Source organism: Ursus maritimus, unplaced genomic scaffold (assembly GCF_017311325.1).
Source record: "Ursus maritimus isolate PB19 unplaced genomic scaffold, ASM1731132v1 scaffold_24, whole genome shotgun sequence".
Taxonomy (NCBI): domain Eukaryota; kingdom Metazoa; phylum Chordata; class Mammalia; order Carnivora; family Ursidae; genus Ursus; species Ursus maritimus.
In genome coordinates this window covers 8,573,521-8,600,416 of record NW_024424897.1, presented here as the reverse complement: position 1 = coordinate 8,600,416, position 26,896 = coordinate 8,573,521, and the positions used below count along the sequence as shown (strand labels likewise).

The 26,896-nt window shown below is 48.8% G+C and overlaps 1 long non-coding RNA gene across 1 annotated transcript in view; it reads right to left on the bottom strand.

Annotated features, from left to right (window-relative positions):
• Nucleotides 1-1,119: 1,119 nt before the first annotated feature.
• Nucleotides 1,120-26,896, bottom strand: part of LOC121104966 — an 86,233-nt gene continuing 60,456 nt past the window's right edge. Inside the window, exons 2-4 of the long non-coding RNA XR_005837337.1 lie at nucleotides 26,713-26,882; nucleotides 26,117-26,217; nucleotides 1,120-1,768 (exon numbers count right to left, since the gene is read on the bottom strand). This is a non-coding gene — a long non-coding RNA (uncharacterized LOC121104966). The remainder of the gene's footprint in view (nucleotides 1,769-26,116; nucleotides 26,218-26,712; nucleotides 26,883-26,896) is intronic.

The window sequence follows — 26,896 nt, the reverse complement described above, 5'->3', positions numbered from 1 at the left end:
CATTAATAACTTCTTCCATCTCGTTGTGACCTGATGGCTTAAGGACACACTTTGTGATTTGGGGACTGTAAAGTAGATTTTCTCAAAGGGGGTATGATTTTGGCTTTCTAGGGTCTTCGGATGCCCAGGAACCAAACTTAGCTCGTAAAGACGGGGAAGAGAAGGTCCTGTTCCCATTTTTCATGCTGACCTCCTATCAGACTCAGATGCTCATGGATCACTTAGTCCAAATTTAAACAGTTTCTAATAACTTCAATTATCCTGCTTCCCCTCTGCATTTTTTCCTTTTTTTTTTTCCAAATTAACCCAGCGACTCAAAAGATTGAGGAAAATTCCCAATGCCTTTAAGCTGGTTTCTAGTTTAAAACCCAGTTTTCTTCTGAAATCCTTGGATTTCCACTGCAGGATGAGTAACATAGCTTAAGCCCCCTTCCGCTTACCCCCAGAGACCAATGTGCCCTGGTGATTTACTTACAGATCTTCGGGATGCTCTTCTCTCCACCCTGAAATGTTGCCAAAGTCCAGGAACTAGGGGTATGGGGAGGAGGAAAAAAAAAAAAAACCCATATTGTTGCAATCCCCTCCTTCTCCTTGATCATTAATTGTATCCTGCTGGGAGCTCTCCCGTGCACTCTGGGTGAGCATGTGTCAAACACATTTCCCTCTTCCCTGCACTTGCCAAGGGTGTGTTAGCCTCTTAGTTTTGGAACCCCCTCCTTGGGACCTGGAGAAAGTCAGACCAGAGGAAGGAGGGGGAGGAGAAGATCACAGGCATGCAGCAGGCCGGGGTCAGGCTCTGGGCTGGAGCCTGCAAGTCCGAACTTCCTCCCTGGACAGAGGGTGGGGGTGGTCAGTTCTGTGGTGACCAGCTGGTGACTGGGCAGGCAGAAGGGACCCACTCTGGGGACCGGAAGTTAAGAGGCTGCAGACGCAGTTGGGGTTCTCCTTAAACGGTGGGGCAGCAAACCTTTCTCTAACTCCTCCTCCACTTGTTCTGAGGCCCCCCAGACAATCCCCGCAGCCAAACGCGGCTGCTTCCCCTCCCAGCTGTTTTGAATTCTTCTGAGAGAGCAGAATAAGCAGACAAATCCTTCCTGGATATTTATTTGCCCCCGAGGGCAACAAGGTACATGACCAAGGGGCCAGGAACAGTCTGTTGGGTTCTATCAAGGGAAGGAGCATTCACAATCTGGGGGGCCTGGAAGCTCCGCTGGGGTTTTGCAGTTGCTTGGGCTCACGTGGAAGATTCTGGCCTCTCACAGTTGCTCGTCAGGCTGCAGTAGGAGACTCAGATCAGCCTCAGCAGTTCCCCTCAAGGAACCATAGGCGCGAGCTTGTCCTCTGTCGCCAGGCTTGGCCCTCTCTTCCCCTCGGCCCCAGCCGTGAGGAAGGACCTCAGAGTATTCTTGCAGATCACGGCTGGCTTGCCAAGATGCCTCTTCTCCAAGACACGGGAGCACCGTCTCCCTTTCCCCAGGATCAGGAGAGGATGCTGCTATCCCTCTTTTGTTCGGCTTCACTGTGACTTTGGCTCTTTGTCGTACCACACGCAGTATCTTCAACCCCACAGGTCTCAGCCCTGCGTGGTCCTTGGATAAGCTCTGCGACTTGCCACGAAGAGGTTATCACTGCCTGGGGAGGCCTCCCGGGGCTACTAAGTAGCCAGGCTCCCAGGACTTGCCCCAGACCTGGTCTCAGCTGCCAGGACCATCCCTCTGAACATCTGGAGCTTTAGGGTAGCTGCTGTCCCTTGTTTATCTTTAAAAGACTGAAAGAGAATATGTAGGTGAAACGTCACACTCCTAGGACATGCGGTGTTCAAGAAATCTGATTTTAGGATTGCAGACGAAGGGGGAAAATGGCAGGCGTGAGATCTGGAAGCTCCCGTTGGGCTGGCCACATTTACAGGTGCCATCTCCTGGCCAGTCTGCCCCTATCTTCGGGTTCAAGTTCACCTCCTCTTTGGGCCGAGAACACACACAGGCCCACAAGCCACAAACGCTTCACAATCCCATGAAAACTCAACCCAAATGGAGACAGGCAGGGAAAAAAACAAAGAGAAGGAGAAGGAGAAGAAAAGCCCAAGTCTGGCTCTCCTTGGGCCCTGCTTCACTCGCATTCGGCACACTGCCCGTTTCTGCACCAGCAGGCGCAGCTGTTCCCCTCGCCACGCTCAGCCCCAGCATCCCATATGTCCCCACAGGCCAGCATCTTGAACCCAAGTCACAGCTGGCTCCTTGAGGCAGCCTGAGGCCTGACACCACCTGTAAAGAAAACTTTTCTCCCCGTGGAAAATGCACAGGGCCCGCTCTGCCCCAGTCCCCGCCACTCCCCCTACATTGTCCTACTACTGTTTCCGTGTGGCGCGTCTGGCCAAAGCAAACAGCTCTCCGGAGCCCTCTCCAGTGAGCAGCTGCAATACGAAGTTGGCAGGCCGTTTCAGAAGGCCTCGGCCTCCTCCCTGCTCACCCTGTGGGCTCTCCTGGAAGACACGAGAGATGAGGCCTAACCTTTTAATTAGCCCTTGCACAGAGCCTGACCCCATTCTCTAGAGGAACTGGACCTCCTCCCCCACCCCACTCCTCTGTCCTTGCCCCCACCCATCTTCCACATGTTGGGTGCCCAAGGCCTGGGATTGGTTTCTGTCCTCTCAAGGAAAAAGAGAGTGTCCTGGGCACACGGGATGGTGGGAGCTGAAGGAGCAGATATGAGGCTCACATGTAGGAATGCTTATTATTATCCTATGGTCATGGTGCCCTGAGTTTGAGGTATGGGGATGGATAAGGGTCTCAAATCTGAGCGTAATAAGAAGAGGAAAAGTTGGAAGAACCAAGGGGGGGGAGGGAGAGATGGAAAAAAGGAAGGATTTTTTGCATCTTGATAAGTACTGTGAAAAGTGTTTTACATGGGTTTCCTCCTTTAAAATCTATAAGGCCATGGGTATTGATTATCCCTGTTTGACGTATAAGACTTTGGGGCCCCAAAGAGAAGTGAATTGCTCAAGGTCACAGTTGGTATATGGCAGAGCCAAGGCAAGAACCCGAGTCTTTGGGCTCCAAGGATAGAAACTATCCATCAAGTTCTGCTGTTGCCCAGTAGTTGGAGATTCCTCTAGAATATATTTTCTTGGTCCCATCACCTGGAATGATGCATCCATAGTCTCAGGGCCCCCCCTCTGGTCCAACAATCTGAAATGCATCATTTTGGCTAAGGTTGGAAGTCCCTAACTTTGGTGTTTTTAAGAGCTACTTGGTGGTGGCTATGGTAGTAGTTAGGGTGTCAGGGGGAGTGGCAGTGGCCGCAGTGGTGGTGGTGGTAGTTATGGTGGAGGTGGTGATGGTAGATTGGTAGTATTGGTAATTACAGTGTGGTAGATGGTGGAGATAGTGGTGGTACTGGAGATGGTGGTGCTGATGATGGTGGTAGTGATGATGATGGTGGTGGTGGTGTGGTGATGTTGGTGGTGATGGTGATGGTGGTGATGACGGTGGTGGTGATGGCAATGGTGATGGTGATGACGGTGGTGGTGATGATGATGGTGGTGGTGATGGTGATGGTGGTAGTGATGATGATGGTGGTGGTGGTGTGGTGATGTTGGTGGTGATGGTGATGGTGGTGATGACGGTGGTGGTGATGATGGTGGTGGTGCTGATATTATTGGTGATGGTGGTGGTAGTGATGATGATGATGGTGGTGATGATGACGGTGGTGGTGATGATGATGGTGGTGGTGATGGTGGTGATGATGATGGTGGTGGTGCTGATATTATTGGTGATGATGATGGTGATAGTGATGATGATGATGGTGGTGGTGATGGTGGTGGTGCCTGTGGCGGTGGTAATGGTGGTGATGGTGGTGGTGTCGGTGGCATGCTCCTGTTGTTACTTGTGGTGGCAGTAAGAGTAACATGAGATGTAAATACACCAGGTAACTGGCTTTCTCTGTCTCTAAAATCCTTCCTTGCATCCCACTCCCACCTTCTGATCTTTCGATTTTGTAAAAATGGCCAGAGTTCTGAACCTTCGTTTTTGGTAGCAGCATCTGTAAGATGATATGACAGCCTTTTTATTTATTTATTTTTGAAAGGATGTAAGGGAAACAGCTTGCCTTATTTAAACAAAACACAGAGTCCCCAGGGCTTTAAAGCTGGAAGCCAACTCTCCAGGTGGGGCGGGGGTGCTGACCAAGCAGGGCCCACACCTCTTCCGAGTTTCCTCTTTCCCTGGCCCTCCTCTCTCTGACTCTCACAGCCACGACTATGTCAGCCCAGCGCCGAGTTACTGTTCACCCTTCAGAGTTCCAGCCCAAGTGTGGCCAACCATCTGCTCCCTCGGCTTTCTTTCGTCCAGCTGAGAGATGAAATTTCAATGAGGGAAAGAAAGAGAGACAGAGACACAGAGATAGAGACATAGAGAGAGAGAGAGACAGAAAAGAAAACCAAAGGAAAACAAACGAAGAAAACACAGGAAGTTTAGGGAGCACCAGATCACACAGCTTATTTTTCTGAACCTTCACAGCTAACTCATTCCCAGGACCCCTGGCCATGTCTCAGTATCAGCTCAAGGTGCCGGGTCGATTTAAGAGACACCTTCCAGAGTCCGTGCTCCCTCCAGTTCCTGACTTGTCTCCACATGGGGAGGGTCACAGCATGTCCCCTTACATATTCCTCTAATCCCCCAGTGCTGGTGGAACCCAGGCAGAGATCACGAACCTCAGCCCCCCACCCACCCAGGGAGCTCCCACGCAGCCCCCTTTGCCCCGCTATCTGGCAACACGGCGGCAAGCACTGAAATGAATGAACCCACCCCTTTAGGTGATCGGCTTGGCTCTTACGGTTGGCCTAACAGTGGAACAACCACATAAGCACAGAATCACTTTTAATGAAATTAATTTCAGCCAGAAGCCTGCAGCTCGGCCATCACCCAGCAGCAGGGCTGAAAAGCTCGGTGCAGGGGACTGTCTTCAGCCATCTTTCTTGTTCCCCACGAAAGCAACCTTATTGACACAAGTTAAAAGAACAACAGACTTCAAGCTCAAAAGAGGACAATTCGAAACTCCCTGGGGCTGCAGAGTCCCTTTAATGACAACCAAAATTCCTGGAGAAGCACTGTGCAGCCCACTTTTCTCTGGGCGGTCCGCGGAGATGCTGGCCCTGAATGCAAACAGCCAGTCGTAGCTCTGGGGTTACCAGCGAAGGGGGGTTCCTGTGGGGGCAGTGCCAGGCTGAGGGTGCTGCAGGACCCCGAGCTCCCTCACCCGGCTCCCCTGAGCCTCACGCGGAGACCGCTCCCTTTCAGCCTTCACCCGGTTGCTCCCTCTGGGGCTCTTCTAGAAACACATTGATAAGGGACACAAGGATGAGAAGATGGAAAACAAGCCTGGGAAGACTATCTGGCATATGTTTTTCTTTGCTGTTCAAGTAACAATTTCTGCCTGGTCAGTTTGGACCGCAGATTCCATTTATTTTGCTAGCCTCCTACCCTATTCCCATCCCAGGGGTGGGGTGGGCTGATAGTTTCTTTCAAGGCTGTACTAAAAATTCCAGCCTCCCTCATGATTCGAGCCCCCAGGATCACCAGTGCAGGCAGCCTGTCCCTCTTTGTCACTCACGGGACAGCTACCCAGGCCAGCCTCCCCCCAACCCCGGGGGGCTGCTGGGGGCGGCCTTGAAGCATTTGGAGATGCGGGAGGCACAGGACATTCCCCCTCTCTCCTATCTATCCAATGTGTTGCTGGAGGATTACAATTGTTTCTTTTTAGCAGAAACTCTCGGACAAAACGCCTAATTCTCCCCCAGGTTTATCGCTCCCGGCCTCACCATGAGCCCTAATCTTTCTGCAGAAGTAAAACTGTTTCCATGCCCCATCCCTCAGCTGGTGCTTTTCCCCCACCTCTCCCCAGGGAGGCTGGAGCTCACAGGGACTGGCGATGGAGCCGGGGACTTGAAGGGTTAAGTGAGCCTGGCTTTGGAAGAAGAACATCGGCATTCCCCTGATCCCAGATGGAGAATACTGAATAACTCCCTTCGGCAAGTCAGCTTGTTTGGTTATCTTGGAGCGTGTACTGGGGCTAACTCACCCTGGCCAGTCCTTCCGGATGTAGCCTTGCTCAAAATCGAGCCTTATACAGGAGTGTTCTTCCCCGGGGCTGCTCCTCCCTGGCTGATAAAGGGTTTCATCATGCATGATTCAAGAGGTTGCGATGCAGGCTCTGGTGATAGCTAATGAGGCCTCCAGCCCCCAGCTGACCTCACTTTGGAGCTGTTGACAGGTTCCGTCAGGCGGGCCAAACAGCACCCCAACGAAGCCAAGACAAATGATCTGCAGCGCTCGCACCCCTCCAAGCCTCCGAGTCCTCCTCCCGGACTGCTGTCCCCCTCCAAGACTCCCCGTGGGTCCTCTCCAGCTGCCCCTTCTTCCACAGGCTCAGGAGCAGGCCGACAGGGAGAAGGCTGATTCCGCTCTCCGTGCCCACGGCCCTGGCTACCCAGAGCTCGACACGGATCCTCACGGCCCCTTCTTTTTCCGTCCCAGATTCTCCTTCCCACTCGATCTCTCAGGACGCTGAGTAGGTGGTTTTGAGTCTTTGGTCACTTTAGAAAGCACGCAGTAGGCCCAGTCTTCTTGTGGACAGAGACTTTAAACCAGGTGAGGGACACACACACACACACAGCAGCCTGGCCTGCGCTCCAGCCAGGGCTAAGATGGGAAATGGAGGCCTCCTTATCATCCACAGGGCCAGTGGCACTGAGGGCCCCCAGCTCCCGGGGATGGTCAGCTCCTCCGATCCCGAGATCGGGAAGGCAACGCGGGTCTCCGTGTGGGTGCCAGACAGACTGGCCCAGGACACAGCATTTTCTCCGTAACCTCTGGAGTTTAGCATCGCTTTGGAAACCTTGGAAGGGAGGGAAGTCCTGGGGCGTGTGAGGAGGAACTCTGCCCTCCCCTCCACCCCACACAGCCAACTCTTGGGGGCCAGGGCTCAGACTAATGTGCAGCTTGGGCTGTGTCCATACTGGGCTCAAGGCGGAGGCTGAAAAGGCTCCAGTCCTTGTGTGGCAATTCAGTCCATGCAGTGAGACCCGAGGGCCTCAGAAATAACAAGCCACGCTCCCTGCCTGCCGCGCGATACTTTGTACTTCCTTAAACACTTTTTCTATGTGTTGTCTCATCCTCATGCCATGTCTATGAGGTAGATATCATCTCTCTCTCCTTTCCAGAGGAAGAAATCTGGGATAGGAGGGAGCAGAACGAGGACACTAACCTTGGACCTTTGACCCCAGACCCTTTGCTCCTCCCTTGAAGAGCGAATTTAATCGTACTTGGAAATGGATAATACTTGACTGCAACAGGAGGAGGTGAAGACTGATAGGCACAATGATGAGATTAACAAAGACAAGGTGACAAAAGAGTGGAGGACATTTTCCTTTTAAGAATTTTTTGGACTGCTTTTTTTAGGGTAGTGGAAATTTAACTTTCATTACTTTATGCAGTTAGTCCATAGTTATTGTAAAAAAAAAAAAAATGTTAAGCACCGAGAAGAAAAAAGGAAAAAAATAAACCATTAACTACAATTCCAGCCACAGGAAGTAGGTACATATATACATTTGTACATCCATATCCTTGCAGAGCTCTTCTTCATGCATATAAACATTACATACAAAGATCATATGTTAATAAGAATTAATTATATATTCCTGTCTCTGCATACCTTCCTTTTTACTGAGAAACCTAGAAAAGTCCTGGAACTATCTTTCCATGTCAGTAAATAGGTCTACATGATTTGTTAATGATTTCCTATTGTTCCGCTGCATTGATATTATTGGACACCGAACGTTGTTTTCATCTTTTTATAATTGCAAATCGTGCTGTCAGGAAGCTTCTTAGGCACCAATCTCTGTGCAGCTGTCTGATTATTTCTTTAAGATAAATTCCTGTAAAGGGAATAACTTGGGTCAAAACACACCTTCAAGGTTTTCAGTGCATTTTGCCAAAAAGTGTGCCTTTTTGTAAATCCCAGCAACAGTATCTAGGGGTCAGAAGGCTTAGTCAGAGAACATGTGAGTAGGAGAGAATGGCCGGAGGGTCAGAGTGCAAGCCATGTTGGGGGGGGGGCGCTTGGTTGACATTAAGTAAAGACTGGACTTTGATTTCTAGGGATTAGAGAGTTAGGTTCTGAGCAGAGATTGACTTGGCCAGAAGTGGCAAGAAGAGAAGGGGGAGAAACTGGAAGAGCGTCGCGCCTGGTTAGGTGGGTGGAAAGGGAGTACTGAGATGGGCTCCAACAAGGGGGCAGATAGAGAGAGACAGAGACAGAGACAGAGACAGACAGAGCGGGGAGTGAGAGAGGGAGGGAGGGGAAGAAGAAGGAGAAGAGAACGAAGGAGGGAAAGGACAAGGAGGGGAGTAGGCAGATAAGCCAGTACAGAGTCATGTCGTGAGTGGGAGTCATTAAAGATGATACAAGTCTTTGGGTCTGAGCAATGGGAGAGGAAAGATGCTAACAACATCCAAAGAAAATGGGGGAAAGTCACATTCGTTTTGAGTGGCTTGACTGTTCCTATCCGTGCAGAGCTGTCTCTCGGAGCTGGCTGCTTGGGAGGGTGACGCGGCTTAGAGGAGTGGAGAGCAGTGTGAAGAGAGAGCCAAGGGCAGATCCTTGGATAATAGCAACTTCAATTGACCAAAAAGGATGGTCAAGAAGAGCCAACAGAGAGGAAGAAAGAGGACACGGGACCTCGGGCAATGGGGCCTGAAGAGGAGAAGTCTGGAGAAGGGGTATGTTGTGCACGAGGCAGAGAAGCCGCATAGAAACACGTGGAGAAGGAGTCCTTCATTTGACCCCTTATGGGTGAGCTCCTTATGGAATGAGAGAGAAGGCATCACCCCACTTGCCACGAGACTGGGAGAAGCTTGTTCTGAACCTTTGCTACAGGCAGAGATGGGAACGAAACAAAACAGAGTTCACGGGGCCATGAATGGTGGCAAGAGAGGCATTCATAGGCTGGTCCAACCAGGAATGTTTCCACCCGTCGGGCCTGGCTTGAACTTTCAAAGCCTGACCGAGGGGCTGGGGTTGGGGAAGCAGTCTTTGTGAATTATCGAAATGAATGCCCGGCACAGAGGATGCAGAGCTCAGGCTCTGTGTAAGGCGGCAGTTCCAAGGTAGCCCAGTCGCTGGTTTTAGCATAAAATTCCAACCCAGAAAAAGAAAGAGAACATCTTATTCCCTATAATGGGCAAAATTTCCTCCCTCTTCACTCAACAAAATAGTGAAGGTCTTTGGGCTGACACCAATGCCACCCTCCCTCCGAAAACAAAAATCTCAGTTACAGAAAAAGTACTCTCCTAGAGAAGCTGGGCATTCTGTGACAATCCCCTTGGTTCTCTCTGGAGGCAGTTCCCTCCGTTATGTCCCTCCACCCCCAGTTTAAGAAGGGGGGGCAGCCCGTCAGCTGAATCCCTCTGCTCTGCTTTGCCTCCTCCAGGACTCAATTGAGAGCACACACCAGGCAGAACAAAACAGTGGCAATTGATGACAAATGGGCCGAGCTGCCCCCACGTCCCCCTCCCCTTTCCCTGTTACCATGGAGACACCAGCCAGCCGAAGCCAAGAGATCAGGAAATATCCATAAAAGACAGTCTGGTGGACACAGGTGTTTGGGGAATCCAATACGAGCCAACTAGATCCTTTAGTCTGTTGAGGGTTGGAGGGGGAAAGGCAGTGAGATGGGGAACGGGGAACTAACTAACACAGGTGGGCTTTGTCCTTGGGACTAGGGGGCTCTTTTCTCCCCACTGGGAGTCGTGCCATTCCGATACACGTCAATGCCACACTCCAAAGCTCTGTTTTATGTTCAGTCTCCATTTCTTCTCTCTTTACTTCACCTGCAAATCTGCATAACCTCTCAGATGGGCAGCGGGATGTATGCTCAAGAAGCCTTGAAATCGGGCAGAATGTTGAGAAGACTTGGTCACTGGAAACTCCTTCAATCGCTTTGGAAAGTAGAGACCTGAATACAGATAAAGGATTCTCCCCACTCTGGGAGAGAAACAGTAAACACATCTTCGAAATGTACAGGCAGAAAGGCATCTTTTTAAAAGGGTACAGACACCCAAGTTCAAGAGAGAGAAAGAGGAGACTTAATTCAAACTGTGGTTTATTCTTTGCTATCAGTTTCCTGTCTAACAGGAAGCTAATAGTCAAATATTAACTGGAGGTGTATCACAGCTCAATAGGTCTAGTGGATGTTATTTCCCCCAAACAACTGTCATCAGACATAAACATGGGAGGAAAGAAACTTCTCAGGTACTCCTACCTTTTTTTTTTTTTTTAATGCAAATAACATGTTCCTACTTAGGTGCTTTGAAACTCAGTCATTTGAATCATTCCAATTCTAGGTACCTGCCGTGATTCTTACAAGACACTCATTGCACTCACCTCAGCGGCTGAAGGACAGATTCAGCCCATTGCTCTAGGCTTTCGGGTCATTGTTTTGTCACTGCAATAGTCGTGAAGATCAAGATTTTTGCAGTTGGTTTTGCACAACATGAGTTGCCAAAAATCTAGCAGGGTTCATTGCTTGTAGAAGGCACTCAAAACATGCTGGTTGATTGAACACTGGAAGACTCTAAGCCTTGCTGTAATAGCAATTGTAGCTGAATCCCCAGAAGCACTTCTCTCCTCCACTGTATAACAGTCATGGGGTTTGAATGGAGATGATCCCACTCAGCTGCAGGGCCGAACCAATCAGCGATTAGATTCTGATCCTCCGGCCACAACGATTGGTTCGGGTAAATAAAATCTATGCCAATCAGCATGTGGCATTTTCCTGAGTCCTGAGGGAAAGTTGGCTAAGACTTTTGAGAGAATAAGTTCTTAACTTTGTCAGGGAGAGCCACCAAGGCCAATGTCCTCACTCCTGGAGAGCATGGTTTGAAGACGACAATCCTAGAGCTTTGGACACTTGACCACCTTGAAGGAAATTGTCCTGAAGATAAAGATGACACCAACGAAGACGGAACAAAGAGTCAAAATAAAACCAGGTCCTTGATGACTTAATTAATCTACTGGGTCACACCAACCCTGAATTCCACTTTATCCATTCTTCCAATGGAGAGGCCAATAAATCCCCTCTGTTGTTTAAGCCAGTTTGAGATGGGCCATCTTTTTGTTTACTTATTTGTTTTATTTTCAAAACAAAGACTCCTCATAAATTGTTTAAAATTTTCTAAAAGTAGTAAACCGTCCTAACCAACATACTTAACAAAACTGTCATCTGTTTGACAATTTTGCTCTTAATGACCAACAAAAGGAAGTTTTGAAGATCTGGAGACTGAGGTAACCAAAGAAATCTCCTGCTTGGAGACGTACAGCTGGTGAATCCATCAAACTCTCTCCCCAGCTTATACTGTCCAAGATATCGAAGCACCATGAACTCTTGATAGTTCTTGTTAAAAGGCGGGGGGAAAGTCAGGGAAGAGAGTGAACATTTTGCAGTGCACTGTATGTACTGTGAAAAGCAGATTCCTTTTATATGTAGCTAATGCTCGTATTTAAATGAATTTGCATTCTCTAAGCATAAAATGGGGACCGTTGTGAAGAACACATGTTGCAAGTGCTCAAACATTCCAGAAACCGATAAGGAATTTAAATTAGAAATGAATAATATAAAATGTAGATAATCCCAATGCCAGTTGCTGAGAAAAACTTTCTGGCATTCTACTGGAATTAAACTATCTGTCATGTAGCTGAAAAGAACATGTTAACTGATCATTGGTCTGCAAGAAGACCCCCTAGTTACTCTGACCAGCAACACAAGTGAAAGTACTGAGAAGTTAATGCCAAATATTCTTTTTGGAGATTTAGTGATTTACTGGCTGTATTCTGCTAATCCCGGGATGAAGCTGTGCTTTGTTCTTTGACTCGCCACAACTGCAGAGTTAAGAAAATAAGAGATGCTCAAGAAATAACGGATGGATGGATGGATGGATGGATGGATGGATAGATGGATGGATGGATGTACAGATGACAGGTGGAGCTCACACTGGAAAGAACATTAATCCATACCACACCATCTAGCCTGAAACATTCTTTCCAAAGGCAGGAACTCATCTCTAATTCTGTGATTGCTAGTCCAAAACATATTCTTCAATAGCATTCATCACTCACACAGGTCCTCAAATCTTCACCGTTTCAGATATCTCAGAAAATCTCATGGTGGAAGCCTACCTCTTGTGTCTTGGCCTTACAAGGCCTTAGCATCTGACTAACACATATACCTCTTTCTGATTTTTTTCTTCTCAAATATGAGGACTTGTATGTATCTCAGATTCATTGAATTCCAACCAAACTGTCGACCCCTCAAACTCTGTTAATAGAAACACCATTTTCTGGGCCAAGACCCCAACTTAGGAAATCACAATTGTTCCTCACTTCCCATTTGGCCCCCACATGCAACTGGCAAGTTCTGAAGAGCCCATCTCCTCATTGGTTCTCATCTTGCTTCCTCCTTTCCTCTTCTACCACCACCTCCGACTTCAGGTTCGCATTAACTTATCACTTAGACAATATAACTGCATCTTATTTGGTCTCCTTATATCCAGCCTTACCCACCTCAGGAAAATATGATGTTCCAAAGAACCTCCTTTTTGCCCCAAATTGAAGTCTTGCACAAGATGGAAAAAAGCAAGGCTTCTTTGGAGAGCGCTGGAACAGGGGTGGAGCAGCAGGTGATGCACTGCCCCCCATGACAGTCCCCGTGATAACTCTGCAGCACCCCACAGCTAAAGCCCACCCCCGCTGCTGCCACTGGTACCTTCCAGGAGAAGGCGGCTGAGCTGAAGCGGAGAGCACAGGACTTTGAGATGCCAAAGACGGTAGTGTCCCTCCATCCTCAGTGGCCTGTGATCCCTTCTAGAGCCTTGAAGCCATGGAAAGTATTCCCTTTTCCCCATCTCTGGATCTCATAGTGTCAGCTAGATAAACCCCATTTCTGATTTCCAGCTTTTGCTCACAGCTGCTTTTTTCTATAGGAATCGGGCTTGTATGTGGGACCAGGCTAGGGAATGGTCACCATTCTGGTGGCAGCTTAGCCTTGTCTCCTCCTCTCTCTCCCAGGGACCAAAGCAATCCCATCATACCCTTCCAGATAGACAGAAAAGGATATTCTCTCTCTCTCTCTAAAATATATTATATATATATATACATAATATATGTGTGGGAGCCTCACTGACCTGCTAGTTGATCAGCTATGGCCAGTACTGGACTACCGCTTTAGCCCATGTCTATAAGCATGTGTTTTCTCAGGGGAGACTTCAGGGTCATCCTCAACATTTCACTTCTCTCTTCCAGTATCTATTTAACTGGTTCTGTTGATTCCACCCCCTAAATGTCTCCTGTCACCTGGCCATCCCCATCTTTCATTGTCCTGCTTTGGGCCCTCAGCAGCTCATGCTTGGACTATTGCAATAGCTTTCTGATATCTCTCTCCTCCTCTAAAAATCATCCCCTCCTTTCCATTTGCTCTTAATGTGATAGTTGGAAAATATATACATGGCCGTTTTTATTCCCCAGCTTAAATTTTTTCAATGGTTCCCTTTGATCTGGAGATAGAGAGCTGACTCCATTCCTAACTCTGACCTGTTTCTGTAGTGGTTTCCCGTACAACTGTCTCCCCAGTAACTCTTTTGAGAATTCGTTAAATCCCCCTATCCACATTTGGGGCAGTTCAGAGGAAATGGCCACATCAGGACATGAGCCTGTCCCATGGCCAGAACTGCTCGGTCCTGACTGGGTATTTGATCATTGTTGGGGTCGTGAGTTCCCTCACGAGGAATTCTATGCAAGGCTGAACTCGAGAATACTTGCCGCCTGTGTGGTCCGCTGTGCTCCACACTCACCTGCCGTGAGACAGAATGGAGTCAGCAAATACGGTAAGTGAGAAGTGACGTTAGAGAGAAGGGGAACTGATCACACTCGAATCTCTGGTCCTAGCTGTTCCCTCCCCTGACAGGTGCATCGCTGTCCGACTCTTCCTTGGATTCCATGAGCTACGGTAGTATTCTTCAATTCCCTTTTTGAGGTATGCTAATTGGAGTTGCGTTCCTATATTTGCAACCCAGGGTCCTCGCTATGCAACGCCACCCTTACCTCTCAGCCACTTGAGACCAGGTAGGTCTGCGTCTCTGTCACCTCCGCTACCCTCAGTGCCCACTCAGCACTGGCACTCAAAGGTCTTGGAATGAAGAACTGATCTGGTGTCAGATACAGGTTTCTAGCCCTTTCCTTGCTAGCTCATCACCAAAGAGGAAATTAATAATGATTTAATTTAAGAGACGTCCGCAGCATTCACCCCTCCCATGCATCCTGGGGTAGCAGCACCTTCTCTCCGGAGGAAGTTTCCGGTATCACGGCAACGGCAGCGGCCATCTAGTAACGCCCACCACCGACGGGCACGTGCGTGAGCTCACGTGCTCCTCCCCACGGTCCAGCGGGGCCATCCTTACATCATGGACACGGGGAGGCCCGGGGGAGGAAACCACCAACGTGATGTCCGTAACCTCGCCACCGCACGGGGTCCACCTGGCTCCAAACCCACTGCTCTTACGAGTTTGCGTCATGGCCTTCTCGTCAGATTTCCTGACCTGATTGGCTCCGTTTGTAGATCAGAGTGTGCGCGTGCTTTTCAGATCCCTGTTCTCTGCTTGCAGTCCCTTCTGCAGGGTGGGAAGAAATCTACCCCAGCCCCTGTGGAGAGGTGAATGGTCACATTCGGCGCCAAAGTCTGGGCAGGCAGCCTCTCCAGCTAGCAGAGTGGGCCTGTGCAGGGCGGGGGGCGCTGGAGGCGAAGGAGCAGGCAAGAAGGGGACCCCGAGGTGGGCAAGAAAGAGTTAAGGCGGCAGCTGCCAGGGCGTGCGATGTGGGGTTATGTTCCCACTGTTCCCACTGGAGACCGAGTCAGCTGTCATCGAGAACAAAGAATCCCCCAGAGCCGCTCAAGTTATGTCACACCCGGGAAGCCCTGAGCGCTCCCTGATTAGGATTTCTAAATCGGCCCCATCGAGGCCCGCAGCACAAAGCTGAGGAACAATGCGCCGGCCACATTCACACAGTCCCAGTCCGGCCTGGCTGCCCGCCTCCCGCCACCGCCCCTCCCACGGGGCCTCCGAGGCCACGTCACCTCCATTGGGAAAATCCAGTCGCATCGAAAACCCCCAGCCCGCCGTGTCCAGAGAGCTTTGGCCGCAGTGTAGGGGCATTTGCTGCTCGAGGTCCCCACTTGCCATCAGAGTAAGGGGCTGGAGGCTGTTGCTCAGGTGTGTGTGTGGCGGGGCAATAAAGAGGGCTCCGGTGCACGGAGGGGGGGCCTGTAGGCACAGCGGAGGCTCAGTCTGGGAACGCAGATTTGGCTGTTCCTGTTTCATTTCATGCAAGGCTCGCTGATCAGGGCTTAGTTCTGGAATCCTGGGGAACTCCACCCTGAAGGCTGAGCACCTTATGCCAATCACCTACCCTCTACGAGCCTCAGTTTCTTCCTGTGTGAAAATCTGGAGGTGGCACCAATCTCACTGATACCGTGGGGGTCCGAGGGAGAAACCTGCACAGAAATGCCTGTCCCGTCATCTGCGTCCTGGGGGGGGGTGTGTGTGTGTCCTCTTCCCTCCACAAGCATCCAGGTAGCTACTGATCCCGGCCTCCCCGTCACTCTGCTCCAGGAGAACAACCTCCCAGAAATAGTTCCATTTTCTTTGCTCTTTTTGGGAACGTCTTTTATTCTCCCTTAACACCTTCTTGGCAGGACTGATTGACAAGAAATGTTGCCTTGGCAGGACTGATTGACAAGAAATGTTGCCTAAAGATGAGTCCCCCCCCCCCCCAGGAAAAGAAAAAAGAAAAAAGAAAAAGAAAGTAGGAAGAGAAACAAATTCAGGGGGCGCCTGGGTGGCTCAGTCGTTAAGCATCTGCCTTCAGCTCAGGGTGTGATCCTGGCGTTCTGGAATCGAGCCCCGCATCAGGCTCCTCTGCTGGGACCCTGCTTCTTCCTCTCCCACTCCCCCTGCTGTGTTCCCTCTCTCGCTGGCTGTCTCTATCTCTGTCAAATAAATAAATAAAATCTTAAAAAAAAAATTCTGATGTTATTATGTAATGATGTAATGGATTCATGGTCAGTGTTGGAAATAAATAAATAAATAAATTGGGGGGAGGGAATGATGAACCTTCCATGCCCTGAACATTAGGGTCAAACTGTTTTGTTTCTTTCCTAATCTGGAATATAAGTCTGCTGTTAGCAGAAATGCGTGCAAGCTTGTCAGCACTGTTTATGGATCTGAGAAAGGGCAGAGGCAGATAAATGAGAGAAGGGGACTCGTTAAATGCAGGTTAACCTAGCACTGCTGATCAAGACAGTGACTGCAAGATGCAGTTGGCGCCTTCACACCTTCCTCCAAAGTCCTTTCTTTAAGATCTTATTTATTTATTTGAGAGAGAGTGCGAGACAGCGAGCATGAGCAGGGGGGAGGGGCAGAGGGAGAAGGAAAAGCAGGCTCCCTGCTGAGCAGAGGACCCCCCCTCCATGCGAGATTTGATCCCAGGACCCTGAGATCATGGCCTGGGCCAGAGGCAGAAGCTTCACTGACTGAGCCACCCAAGTGCCCTCCAAAGTCCTTTCAAGTTGTTCAGTGTGTGGCATCCTACACAGGGTTGTCAGACTGGGGCCTGAAGATGCTGGTATCTTAGTTCGGTTGAGGTGTCCAGGTTGGGTGATGCTTAATATGTCTGGTGGGTTGAATGCATGCATGATCGATGAACGAATGACAAGCACATCCCAAATCAGGATTTTCTCTCCCCCCAACTCACTGTTGCCCAATGACATCAAAGTTATAATCAAATCCCTTTTCCTAGATTTCATTTTAAAATGTCAGCTCAGGGGCGCCTGGGTGGCACAGCGGTTGGGCGTCTGCCTTCGGCTCAGGGAGTGATTCTGGTGTTGTGGGATCGAGCCCCACATCAGGCTCCTCCGCTATGAGCCTGCTTCTTCCTCTCTCACTCCCCCTGCTTGTGTTCCCTCTCTCGCTGGCTGTCTCTATCTCTGTCGAATAAATAAATAAATAATCTTTAAAAAAAAAACAAATAAATAAAAAATAAAATGTCAGCTCAGCTCTTGAATCTAGAGAAACTTTCCAACTGATGTTGGTGGATGCCAAGAAAAGACACTGACAGTTACTGACACGCCTCAGTGACTAGCAGGAGAGCAGAGGTGTGGCACGCCTGGCCCGGTGCTGGGACTGTGAGGATGTGTCCAGCCTGGAAGGAATAGCGAATAGCAGATCTGAGTAAGACTGGATTGTTGAAGACCCACCAGCGGCCACTTTGTGGTGTTAATGGAGGTTTGTAGAGTTTAAGAATTCACAGGGCAAGACCGTACGTGGTGTCGTTCAAAGAGCCGGGACTTTACCACCAGACACGGAGGATCTGAATTCAAACTCAGCCACTTACTGGATTGGAAAGCTCAATTTCTTCACCTATAAGGTGTGGAAACAAGTCCCTACTCTTGGGCGCCTGGGTGGCTCAGCCCGTTAAGCATCTGCCTTCTGCTCTGGTCATGATCCCAGGGTCCTGGGACTGAGTCCCGCATTGGGCTCCCTGCTCAGTGTGGAGCCTGCTTCTCCCTCTGCCCCCTTCCCCCACCCCCCACTCACGCTCTCTCTCTGTCTCAAAAATAAATAAATAAAATATTGGGGAAAAAAAACTACCTACTTTTTTCACAAGGCTGTCATGTGAAGGAGATGAAATCGAACACACACATGGAAGCTGACAGGAGGAAAGGCTCAACAAACGGTCATACTGTGGGGGAAGCTAAGGAACAGGTTGAAGGAACCAGCAGACCCGTGCCAGGGTGCAGGGGGATAGGACCTGTGGTGGTAACCAGTGTGTCATAGATAAGAACCCATGGCTGAAAAATATGTCTTAATTATGACATTAAAGCCAATAAGGTAAAGAAAGGAAGCATCTATTAACTCAGGGAAAATCGGAAATGAACAAATACCCAGGAAGGATTACCTGTGGGGCACGAGCTTAGCCCCTGGCAGAGGAATCTCTCCCAGCCACCGTGGCCCTGGGGGCTGGGAGAGTTTAGGTGCAAATTGTGAAACACACCACGTTTGTCCTTGTTGATACTGTCTTCCTGGTCCGTATTTGTTCTCCTTCCCCATTTCCCAGAAGCCAGTGATTTCACACTATCTCCCTCTGCCTGATAGAAAGCCTGCTCTCCAAACATTTCATTCATGCACCTGTGCCAATGCATGGATGACGGTGACAATTTAAAATATAAACCCACCCCACCATTATTTCTATTTGAAAGATAATTACATAAGAAAGTTGACTTAGAAAAGTTTTTGGAACCCTGGTTTGCTCTGAGCACTCGGACAGGCACTGAGAATACAGAGTAGAGAGAAATGCCTAGTTCCTGCCTTAATGCCATGGCGGCTAACTGGTCCGCCTCCCAGAGTCCTGACATTAGAGCACCGCAGAGACGCCCACTCCTCCCAAGAGTAAAAAACACCCCTTCCATAGCCCCCTTTGGTGGGCTTCTCCAGCACACGCGATCATGGGGGAGCTGGCGCTGGTTCTTTCTGCCTGCCCATGAGTTTAACCCTCTCCATCCCACTGCTTAGGGGAAGCCATGGTGGGGAAGAAGCACGAGGGGCAGAGGGCTGACAGATTAAAAGCTAAAGACCGGAAGTCTGGTCCTTCTTGCTCTTGCTTGCTTGCTCTGTGACCTTGGGCAAGTCATCTTTCCTCTCTATGCCTCAATTTCTCTTTATAAAAGCAAAGAGATCCCTTCTAGCGCCAACGTTCCGGGAATTAAATGAGATGGCAAATCGTACTGGCTCAGAGAACCACTCTGCTTTTGTACAAAATTACATATGAGTATAATTAATATTAAATGTTACTATAATAAATTATAGTACTATATTTTATATTAATAAAATATATATTAATGCAATGAAATAATTTATATGATTTAACCCAGGAGAGAAAAGACCTATACATTGAAAGTGATAACACATTGATAAAAGAAGTTGAAGAAGACACAAATAAGGGGCGCCTGGGTGGCTCAGTCAGCTAAGCATCTGCCTTCCGCTCAGGTCATGATCCCGGGGTCCTGAGATCAAGCCCCACATCGGGCTCCCTGCTCAGTGAGGAGTCTGCTACTCCCTCCCCCTCTGTCCTTCTACCTGCTCATGCTCTCTCTTTCTCTCTCTCTCTGAAATAAATAAATAAAATCTTTAAAAAATAAAAATAAATAAAATAAAAATAAAATTATCTGTACACATATGTACACAACACACACACATGTATATATATGTATGCATATATGTATTTGTGTATTTGGCACCCTATTTAATTATGGGCATGCATTATGTACATACGTACATCATATATGTTCATGTACATGTGGATGCATACATACACCTAAAAATAGTGTTAAGAACCAATGTTCTAAATCAGAGTATCTTTTCCATAAAAAAAAAAGGACCCACACAGTTCAGTTAGAGCCAGGAACACGTTTGCTGCTCTTTGGACGGTGTCATTATTTTTTAGAGCTGGGCCCCCAGGGAGCATGGGGACCTGAAATCACTTCCCCAGCGCCAGTCTAGACAGGGCTCGGTGAAGACTCTTCCAGACTTACTACCCCCCACGTGCACTTCTTACCCCTTGTGGGTACTTGAGCAGTGTTTTTTGTGTCTGGCCTGAAAGGAAATGGTGCATTTAGATAAAAATGGAAAATTAGTAAGTGAATCATGGAACTTCAATATCAAAATCACCGATAATGATAATGGTGAAGGACAATTGAAGGTCTCTCCAGGCAGTGAGTGGAGTGTCCCCAAAGGACTTCCTGCTCCCCGTGCCAGAAATGGATGGTGCCACCATTCTTGGGCTCACAGAATGTCCAGGTTGGAAGGGATCTCTTAGCTAATTCCACCCCCCGCCCCCCGATACGCAGGCCGGTCATCTGGACCCACAACCCAAATAATAGTCGACCGCATCCCCTGACTCACAGGCAACCCGTCCACTTCACCAAGTGAGCACAAGAGCAGCTGGACCAAGCAGACTGCACCCTTGGGGGCTTGGGGCAGAGGACACAGAGCACTGGAAGTGGTTCCAGTTACCGGGTGGAGCTGAGTAAAGAAGTGAGAAAGTAGAGTCTAGGCTGGGTCAGTGCGGAGCCAACCACGGTCATGGGCACAATGTTATGGCACAGCAGAAACTATGGTACACACATCCAAAGCAACTTCGCAGAGGGGCTCGTGAAGCACATCTCTCAGCAAAGCAGAAATGAGAGAGCACTGGCTCCTGAGAGTTGGGAACGGGAGGGTGAGCCCAGTCCGCGGTTCTCATGAAGTCCAGCATTACCGGGCTCCCAGGGCAAACCAGGCCAAGGGCAAATATAGTCCCCTAGAGGCACCCGTAGTACAAAGTATGTTACTAGCTCTAAATAAAAATTTACATGTGCAAACTGTGAGTATTTCAATAAGTGACCTTTATGTCATCTTCCCGGCTCACTCAGCACTTCTGTATCTTCTATGTCTTTTTTCATGCTAACGTTTTGCCTATTTTAGATCATACCTCTGGAGACGACGGACAATTTCTTTTTGTTTCCCATGGTGCAACATGTTAGCACGAGGACACGTTTGCAACTTGGGAGGGCTTTTTTTTTTTTTTTTTTTAGCATCGTCTTTCAAAAATTAGAATTTTTTCAATTAAAAAAATGTACTCATCTTGCAAGCTTTGTCGACTTTCTTTTAGACTGTTTAAACGCTAAGCATGTTCCAGTTATAATCGCCCAGATTGGAGCCTATCCAAATGTCCATCCACAGCAGAATGGAAAAATAAATTGTGGTATTTTCACACAATGGACTATTTTACCACAATGAGAATAAACAGTCTCTGACTTTATGCAACAATCAGACTGGATGACAAAGAGCCTGACACAAAACCACACGTATTGTGTGATTTCATTTATGTAAGTTTCAAAAATAAGCAATACAAATTGATAGTGTTAAAAGTCAAGCTAGGGGCTTCCCTCCGTGGGAAGGCGGGGAAGGAGTCACTGGAAGGAATCATGAAGGGGTTTCTACAGTTCTGTTTCTGATCTGAGGGCTGGTTACCCGGTCTGTTCAGTTCGTGAAATCCATCAAGCAGCTCGCCTTGGTAATTTGAACACTTTTCGGTATGTATATTTTGATACTTCAATAAAAAGGCAAAGAACTTTGTGTTTAACTGTGGTAAACAGAAAATAATACCTAGGAACATACATCGATTTTACAAAGCAACTTTGAGGGTTACGGTATTTGTACTCCATACAATCATTCTGAACCATTGAGACAAAGAATGTTATAGGAATCTGCTTCATTCGAATGCTTGCTTTTGAAAACTGTGGTTTTTGACTTTGGGTTATAAATTCTGTCCTAGGAGGTTGTTTCCAACCCATGCACCTTACTGAGAAGTAACTCATTAGGACACTGCTAACTCAGCTCGAACTGGACCTTCACAAGAGGTATGCAGATTTTCTTAAAACTAGGAACAGAACGAAAGTTGTTTCTTCTTATTTCATTTATTTCTTTTTTAAATACATGGGGCTTAAACTCAAGACCCCAAGATCAAGACCTGAGCTGAAATCAAGAGTCAGATGCGTAACTGACTGAGCCATCCAGGCACCTGCTTCTTCTTATTTTAAAAATATATATGTTTAGCTATAAAGTGGCTATCTAATTAAATTGAGAGAAATAATGCCAATTTTAATGCTTCCTTTTGATAAACCAAAATCCGTCTGAGATCTTTTCCTAACAGAACGCCTGCGCCATCTTCTCCCCAACCATTGAAAGCCTAATTCAACTCGCTTTGAAACGGAGGCATAAACATCCAGAGTAAAGCCCGACTTTTGCAAAATTCCCTCTCAGATAAAACTGTGTCCTGACGCTTGAGTTCTTAGAAAGCTATGAATAAATGCCTTACTTATAGATCGATGCAGGTGAGCGGATAACAGAAGCATGGAAGTTTGCATAAGCCTACTCAGAGAGAGGCACCCAACCCTTTGATGGCAACCAGCGACATTCATTCCAGAGACAAACATTTTATCTTTAAAAAGAAACGTTTCTCAACATTTCCGTTACCCCATCACTTTCACAAACCTGCCTTTCCCCCTTCTATGCCTTGGAAGATGAATCTCCATGTGCAAATATTAACGTTTTTCTATTAAAAACCAGTCCTCTTTAAAAAAAATAAGTAGGCTCTTAGAATTAATTAATTGAATTGAAAGTGGGATTTTTTTTTTTTCCTTTTTAAGTGTTCGTCACCCCTATGGCTGCTTAACTCCGAGCTCCCACGTCAGCTTCGCTACAGCTCAGCGTGTCCTCGTGTCCTCGGGAGGGCGGCGGGGTCCGCAGTGCACTTCTGGAGGGTCTGGATTGAGCTCTTCTACTCAATGCAATTGTTTTCAAACTCCTGTGTGCCTAAGCATCACCTGGGTACTTGTTAAAATGCAGATTCCCAGGGCCCTCCAACTTTCAAGTTCTGAAGAGGCAGGTCTTGGCTGGGGACCCAGACTTGCATTTTATTTAACGCCCCCGGGTCACTGCTGCAAGTCCCCCTTGGCAAACCCAGTGGGAGGTGTGGTGCGTGTAAGCCCTGGGATTGTGCCTTAACCGGAGGAGGAGGACCGCATACACTCAGGGGCGGAGCCACGTGTCGTCGTGTCCCCCCCCCCCCAACTGACTTCAGCTCCCAGGCTCAGTCTAATGCACTGGTCCCAGTTTGCGGATAGATTGTATTCCAAATAGTATTTGGTCCAGCTTAATTGGAACTAAGAACTCATGGGACTTTTTTGTTTTGTTCTGGGAACAGAGAGGTGAAAAAGTCATATTACCCTAATAGGAATGCTCTCAGGAAATTTTTTTTTGTCGAGGGGGTGGAGTTTGCTCCAAAGCCACACCTCTGCCTTTCTGCATTTTTCTCCCTCCTGGGATCCTTTCTTGGAGGATCTTAGGGCTTTCTTAGCCTTTTTTCCAGCCTTCCCACATCTATTCCTGGTAATCCAGTTCCCATTACCTAGGGCGGGTGATGTCAGCTGAGATTGAAAAGAATGGCCATTTGATCGAATCAGTTCATGCTAACATGTAAATGACTGATAGAGTGCAGCAATATTTAAGCAGTGCTTAGAGGTAAAAGCGTCCCTGGGCCAATCGCAGTCCAATTCTCTGGTTTCTTCTAGTCCCTCAACTGCGTACCTGAAAGATGTCCTACTTATCATTCTAAAGTCGGCCACCCCACTTACAAGCCACACCCACCGCCCCTTGCCAGGATCTCACTGACCACTCCTCACTCACATCTCGAACTAGCTACTGTCTCATCTGAATCCTTGATCGCACTGCTGACATCGTGTAACTCCACACAGCCTGGTCTGCTATTACCTCTTCCCTCAAAACCTGTAATGATTTGATGGGGCTTATCCATAAAAATACTACAACTTCTCTCATTTTTTTCCTATTTTCCCTCTTTGCCTATATTCCTAAGTATGTTGGAGGGTGTCCCATTTCCCAAAACCAAATACTGATTATCATAGGAAATAGCAAAGACATTCCCAGCTGTGACACAGAAGTACTTATTAGCCTGGTCCTACAGCTGGGGGTGGCTTAGTTCTTAGAGCTGGTCCTACAGACAGAGCTGGTCCTATTGACAGAGCTGGGAGTGGCTCGACTGAGTGTCCCGTCCCCTCAAATCTGGGCATGGGTCTCTCCATCCTCTTTGTGTTGGGTCCTTCCTATTTCCCCCATCTTCCCTTTCCCTCTCGTCCTTGGAAATGTCAGGCACCAATGGCCACTACTGCTAAAACCACGTACAGGACAGACAAACGGAAAGCTATGTTGAAGCAAACTTGTGTCACGTTACAAATGGGGGAAAAAGGCAATTGCATACTTTCTAGATTAGTCCCAGTGCCCATGACAGGTCTGAAAGAGAGGTCCAAGACCTGGGGTCCAGCTGCATTTGCTCATTTCATTCTCCCGGCAGGTGCAGAGTGACGCGTCCCAAGTACACACCTAATGAATTGGCACTAGGTGCGGGCAGGTGAGGTGACGAAGGTAAACCAGAGACAAAGCCTGTCCTTCAGGACCCTGTAGGTTCTGAGAGGAGTCATGATTACTTATGGTAGAGAACGGTACACACAATGAAAGAGGTAAATATATATACGTGTGTGTGTGTGTGTGTGTGTGTGTGTGTGTGTGTATCTCCCCTCCAGATTAGGAGAGTCAGAGAGACAAAATCCGAGCTGGTTCTTCAAGGCCTGGATTGATCTACAAGAAACCACGGGGAGACATGTGATTCAGGCAGAAGCAAGAGAGGCGCAAGGGGCAGAGAGAGAAAGCAGTCTCCTTCCAGTCCGGCACGGGGAATAGGAGGCAGCCAAGAGAACCCAGACTCTCCAGGGGAGAAGCTCTGGGCAGGTGAAGGCCGGGAACTGGGCGGTGGGGAGGGCTAAGATTACAGGTGGATTCAAAAGCCAAAGGATGATGTGAGTCAAGCGAAGAGGCAGGTCCTAAGGAATGTGCCCCACTTTCCTGGCTCCTTGGGGACTCCAGGCATTCTAACAAGAGACATGTCGCCTGCCAGCCAGCAGATGTGGCCCATGAATAAACATCCCCGCGGGGCCGGGGGGTGGGGAGAATAATAAATATGAAGAAGGTGGTGGCCTGCCCCTCGGGGTCCCCCTCCCCTACTCCCAGGGCAGCAGACACGCTGGCCCAAAGGGGCGGACTCAGACATCCTCACTCTGGGCCGGGTCGGCCGCACATTAATCCGGGTGGATTTGGCCATCTTGTGACATAGCCAATCAGTTCGAGGGAGGGGATGGCAGGAACGCCTCTCCTTTCACGCCACAAAAGGATTTTCGTCCCTTGAGAGCACAATGGGAAAAAAAGCCAATCAAGGCGGGATCAGCTGTGGGCTGGTCGCTGCAGATCTGTCTCTCCCAGAGGGGGATGGGGGGGACATATTGGTCCGTGTGGGAAACCCACAGCCTCAGCTTCTCACACATTGTTCTCCTCCTCTTCAACTGCACCCCTCCCCACCAGCCCGTACCCTCCCCTCTCCCCTCCCCAAAGCCGTTAATGCCACAAAAGATACTTTCCCCATTGTGCCCGGACAGCTGAGAGGTCCGAGCAAGCCCTGCACAGCTCTGCGTCCTCTCCAGGGAGAAGGGGCTGGACCGTCCAAATGGAGAGCGGGATCCTTATCATACAAAGGAATTAAACCCACTTGGTCTCTCTCCTGCTAATCTGGGACTGTGGGGGGTTAAATACGGTTACATTTTCATTAGGTGCTAATAGCAAAAGGGCAGCTCCAGGCAGCGGGGACCAGACATTGTCATGCAGAAAATTCCCCTGCAAAGGAAGGTCAAGGCAGGTGGGGTGGGGGATAGGAGGGAACAGCCAGCCTTAAAGCTTGGTCTGGGGAAAAGGGTGGGGTGCGCTTGCAATGGGTGTATTGTTGGCCTTGGAGTTTCATCAATGGGAAAAGTCATGTTTTCTCCAAAGGAAACAAGGTGAAATTGTTGGGGAGGGGAAACGCTGGTGGGTGGCTGGGGACAGAGCGAGGCCACTTAGGACTAAGTCCACCTTCTAGGGAGCCCTCCCCACCAGCACTTCTATTCTGAGGCTCTGCCAGGGTAGATGGAAGATTCCACGCATGTCCAGGGTGTGGTGTGGCGGGGAAAGTTTGGGACTCAGGGAGAACTGATGTAAGCCCTGGTTCTGCCACTCTCTCTGTGGTCTTGTAGCCTGGAGCTTCTGGAGGACTCTCTGAACCTGTGTCTTTTTAATGCAAAATGGAGATAAAACTTACACCAGGAATTCCTCAGCAGCCTCGGTGAATGCAAAGTGCCTGGTACAAAGGAGGTGCAAAGAAAGGGGACAGCCTTTCTCCGCCCACCATCACCCCACTCCCAACTACCACTAAAAAGGCATATAAAAAGGTGGGCTTTGAGACAGTGGACTAATGTCACTTCCCGCCTTTAAGATGTTCCAGCCTCCTTGCCGTGGGAGTACAGTCCTCTTACCTTCTTTTTGGTTTCTTCCAGAGCTCCGTCCAGAACTCAGCTCTGCCACAGCCTCTTTTTGCTTTAACTTCAGCCCATTCAGATGTTACCATCCCCCAGCCCTGAAAATGTGTCCACAAATAAATCAACGGGTAAGCTCACGATCTATTTTCTGTTGTGGTTTTCTTTTCTGTGCATTCATTCACACACCGGGCAGGAAGGGCTTCATGGGGATGCAGAGAAGTGTGCGTGGGAAGACAAGAAAAGGAACGCCCTGCGGGCTGGCCCTCGCTCTACGGTTGTGCCTGTGTTGCCCTTTCGTTCGGCCAGGCACGAGATCGTGGCTCTCCACCATTTCTCATTGCACTTGGGATTCCCAGAAACTCAGAATCCAACTGCAAGCTAAATAACAAAGCAGTGGATAAAGGGCTGTCAGTAAAAGGCCCTGATGATCTCTTCTACAGAGCGCGGCAAGAAGATGCACCTGAGCGTGCGTGCGTCCCTCAGAGGTAGAATGTTAATATCGACTTTGTGCACCAGGTGGGGCAGACTGGGCGCTGCTTCCTTCCCCACATAGGATGCCACCGCATTGCTCCCACCTTCTCTCCAGTACCCACCTCTGCATACCGTGGTCCTGGATCTGCACGGAGTGATGGCCTCTGCCAGGTTTCAGCCTCCGTAAGACTGCTTTTCAACCAGAAAGAAGTGCCACGTCAGGCTAATGGTCTCCACGAATTGCTTAGTAACATACTTCCGGGACGCAGAATGGCTTGGCCAACAGTGGCACCTGGGGAGGGTCAA